Here is a 4,669-nt window from a genome sequence, read left to right as displayed (position 1 = left end):
AAGAAGAAGTTAAACCTAAGAGTATGTGCTTACTACTCTATGAAATTCAAGAACAGGTGTACTTGTCACTGAGACAGCAATCACAGTAATAGCTGCTGTGGGGAGTACAGAGTGAACGTCCAGGGCTCTGGGAGCTTCCAAAGCTCTGTCTTTGCCTGAGAAGTATTTCACTAGGATGCTGTTGTGGTCTAGATAAGATGTGAACATGCCCTTCAAACATTCGCACGTTAAATATGCTATGGTGTTCAGAGATGGAGCGTTGGGAGGTGACTAGGGTTAGACAAGGTGCTGAGGCTGTATTCCCCAAGACTGAATCCTGGTGACTTTATATAGGGAGGGTAAGAGAAGTCGAAAGAGACACACATACATGTGCCCTGTGCCCTGTGCCCTGTGCCACTCAGAACTCTGCCAGCAAAAAGGCATCTTAACTGTGCACCCTGAGAACTTTGAGCTGGGGCTGGAGAGAAATCCCTGTGGTGAGGAGCACTTTGCTGCTCTTGCAGAGAACCTGGGTGCAGTTCCCAGCACCTGCTTGGCAGCTCACAATCATGCCTAACTCCAGTCCCGGGGGGTCTGGTGTCCTCTTTTGGCCTCTGGAGCACCAAGCACCCACTACACATGTAGATACATACAAGCAAAACACTCACACACATGAAATTAACATAAATAAAAGTTTTCAAAAGTTTAAACCCAAACAAATGTCTTATTTATAAAAGTACCCAGTTTCAGGAGGCAGGATAATTGCTGTCAACTAGAGCCAACCTGGCCTACGTTGAGAGTTCGAGACCAGCCTGAAACCCAAACAGAGCAAAAGTCTGTCTTGGAAAAAAAATAATCATTAAGTTATTTAAGGTTTTTTAAAAAGATTTTATTTTATGGTTTGAGTGTTTTGTGGGCGTGTGTATATGTATATGCACCATATGTGTGTTTAATGCCCCAGGAGGCTGTCAAATCCCCTGGAACTGGAGTTATGGATGGTCATAAGCCACTGTGTATGCTGGGAACCAACCTTGGTGTGCAAGTGTCCTTCACCACTGAGTAATCTCCCCAGCCCCCACTCCGTATAAAGTTATTATCTCACAGTTTTGGAGCCTGGCGATCCAGAATCCAGGTCTTGGCAAAGCTGGCTCCCCGGAGGCCCTGAGAAGGATCTTCTCAGTCTCCTAACTTCCCACAGCTGCTATGCTTACACAGTACAACTCCATTCTCCGCTTGACGTCTTCCGGTGGGCGTGTCTGCGCCCCGATTACGCTCTCATCAGTGGACATCGGTTGTACTGGAATGAGAGCCTTCACTACTGAACACCGTTGGAAGTAATCTTATGTTTAATGACTCGGTCTGAAGTCCTAGGGGTTGGGGCTTCAACGTATGGTGTGGGACACAATTTGTGGCAGTTATGAGTGGTGATGCTCCTTGAGAGTCAGCCAACACTGGCAGCTGCCTGAGGAACGTGAGCTCTGTGGTCCAGCTGGACTTGTGATGGAGGGTTGGGGAAGACACGGGCTTGGGAAGTGGTGATGAAGAACAAATGGGCTTGCATCCAACCTTCTCAGATAGGGATAGCAGCTACTGTTGAGAGCCAGCTGAGTAGCTCCGTGTTCTGGGATTTGCACATGCTCTATCACATCGGCCATAGGCTTAGAATAACCTACGTATCATTCCCAGTCTGTGAATGAGGAAACGAAGCCTTGCGACTGCCCAAAAAATACAGCAAGAAAGTAGCAAAAGACCAGTAAGAGAACTCAGCAGGTAAAGGTGCCTATCACCAAGGCTGATGGCCTAAATTCAATCCCAGGAACCCACACGATGGAAGGAGAGAGCCACCTCCTGCAAGTTGTCTTCTGACTTCCACAGTGTGCACTATGGCACATGTGTGCACTCACGTACACATAAGTAAATGTAACAAAAAAGAAAAAAGTCGGGCGGTGGTGGCACATACATTTAATCTCAGCACTCAGGAGGCAGAGGTAAGCGGATCAGGCAAGGCCAGCCTGGTCTACCAAGTAAAACCCTGTCTCAAAAGAAAAGAGGCAAAGCCAAGATCTCAGAACCCCAAGGCCTATGCCTACCTCTCGTTGAGCCTCCTTTCTGAATCTGTTTCTCTATCTCTAAAATGAGGCTGAAACAGAAATCACAGAGGTTGAATGGGACACTCTTCCACCTGGCACACAGCAGGAGCAGGCCAAAGTTTGGGATTTGCCTCCTTCACCTGATGTTCCCAGAACTTGTTCATACAGGTGGAGAGCTTATTTGTGGCCCTTCTCAAAGAAAAGGAAGCGGCAGGCTCCCTACTCTGAACCAGGTGGCTTCATTATAGCAGAAGTGTAGAAGGCTGGACACAAGCCAGCCCTTTGGCTACTGTCTCTCAAATAGGAGTTTTCCAGGGATGGGAAAAGCCCTTCTGCTCCCCAGCACAGAGGAAAGGTCAACGATAAAGAAGCATTCTTTAAAATGGAACAGTGGAACCAAGCCTGGAGGCACAGGCTTTATTCCTGCTCTCTAGGCTCCTGAGACAGGAGGACCACAACTTCAATGCCTGCTTAGGCTACAGAGGAAGTAAACTTTAAAAAAAAAAAAAGTGGGGACGTGGAGGCAAGGTAGAACAGTTGTCCAGCATGTGTGAGGCCCTAGGTTCAACCTCTAGCACCACAGGGAAGAGGGGGGGGTAAAAGAATGTAAGAATATTTTTAGGGAGGTAGATGGATGGATGGAAGGAAAACCAGCATATAAATGGACGGAAATTGGCTTTGGGTAGATGGAAGGTTGGATGGACAAGTGTACCATAAGAGTGGGTTGAAGAAAAGACGGACTGATGTATGTCTGGGTGAGTTTAAAAGGACAGATACAGAGAAATGAAACTGACAGGAAACTAGATGGATGGATAAAGGGGTATATATCTAATTAAGCTCAGGAGCGCGCAAGCGCGTACACACACACACACACACACACACACACACACACACGATGGCTGATGAGCTGGAAGGGGGAACAGGTGGAATATGATAGAGAAAGTGGAATAAAGAACGGCGTGAAAGAACGGTGACTGGAAAGACAGGACAGGGCAGGCTCGCAGTTCCTTCGCCTCTTTTCTCTACCAGAAACGCAGCCCTGACACCGTTTGCTCACCGTCAGGTGATGGGACTGCGGAGCTCTAGGCTGGAGAGCGCAGAGCCACAGGGCAGGACAGCTGGGGCGGAGGCAGAGGGCGGGGCGGTCCCAGGACCAGCCCAACTCTGCGGTCCCTCTGGCGGTGCTGGCTTTGGCGCGGAGAACCAAGAGGCTCAAGAAGAACGCAGCGCTGCGGGAGCCCGAGCCAGGTGAGCGCGGAGTGGGGTGTGGTGGCTGGGGAAAGAGGGCAAAGACGCCCGGGATGAGGATCCGCCCCATGCTTTAGCTGTGTGGGACGTGCTCAGTCCGCCAGCAGGAGGCTCGGATCCCTGCCACTCCTGAGAGCCCTTTCATCAAACCCAGCGTTGGTGACTCCATGGACCTGGATTAAGGACTGAGTCCTTTAACTATCTTCATTTTTGTTAGTTTTTAATATTCCTACTACTATGACAATGACAACTGCTACTACTATTACTATTACTGTGTAGTGTGTGTGTGTGTGTGTGTGTGTGTGTGGTGTGTGTGCATGTGTGGTGTGAAGGGGTGTGCGTGTGTGTGGTGTGACTTGTGTGTGCATGTGTGGTGTATGTGTGGTGGGGGGGTGTGCATGTGGGGGGGTTAGGGGGAGGGAGTGTGTGTGCGTGTGGTGTGGAGGGGTGGGAGGGTGTTCGTCTGTGTGAGGTGTGATGTGTGCATGCGTGTGCGCGTGCGTGGTGTGTGCGTATGTGATGTGTACGTGTGTAATGTGTGTGTATGTGTTTTGTGTGAGAGTGGGGGGTGCATTGTGTGATGTGATGTATATTTACATGTGTGTGTGTTGTGTGATGGGGCACACTTGCCATGAGGCATGTGTGGAAGTCAGAGAACAACTGGTCAATTCTTTCTACTCTCCTCGTGGATCCGACTCACATAGTCAGGCTTGCAGAGACGAGCTAGCTGGTAGACCATGTTACTTTTTTTTTTTTTTTTTTTTTGAGACACAACTGGCCTCGAACTCATAGCGATCATCCTGTGTAAGCCTTTGGAGTTCTGATGCTATTCTGTGCATCGCCATAGCCAACCTTTAATTATAATTCATTCACAATCCTCTCATATTTTCTGGGCCTCAGTTTCCATTTCTGAGTAATGGGAACGGTAGTTTGTGCTTCCTGAGATTGCCAGGAGAGTTTAGCACTGCCATATCCAGCTTCAGTCCTGGCTTAGCCATAATGGTCTCCTGAGGAACAGGCCCCTGTTTATTCTCCTAGCAGTTAGCCAGGCAGTGTTCCAGGCACAGGAAATGCCAGTCAGCAAACCCTCCATGCAGCCTGCAGTGAGGTGATCTGCAAAGGCTTTGGTATCTGCTCTCTCAGGACCCTTGTGTAAGGACTTTGAGGCAGCCACGATTATTTGGGCCCATTTCACAGCTGTGGATACTGAGGTACTGTGAAGTTCTCAGCATTTCACTCAAGGGCACAGCCAGCCTTTGCCACCATAAAGACCCAGATACCTTTCCCAGAAGAGTCATTTCCCCCTCTGAAGCTACACCCTGCTTCCTGACTGAAGGGTGGCGGGGGGGGGG

The sequence above is a fragment of the Microtus ochrogaster genome, chromosome 8 (assembly GCF_000317375.1).
Source record: "Microtus ochrogaster isolate Prairie Vole_2 chromosome 8, MicOch1.0, whole genome shotgun sequence".
Lineage (NCBI taxonomy): Eukaryota > Metazoa > Chordata > Mammalia > Rodentia > Cricetidae > Microtus > Microtus ochrogaster.
Note: the sequence above shows the minus strand (reverse complement) of the source record.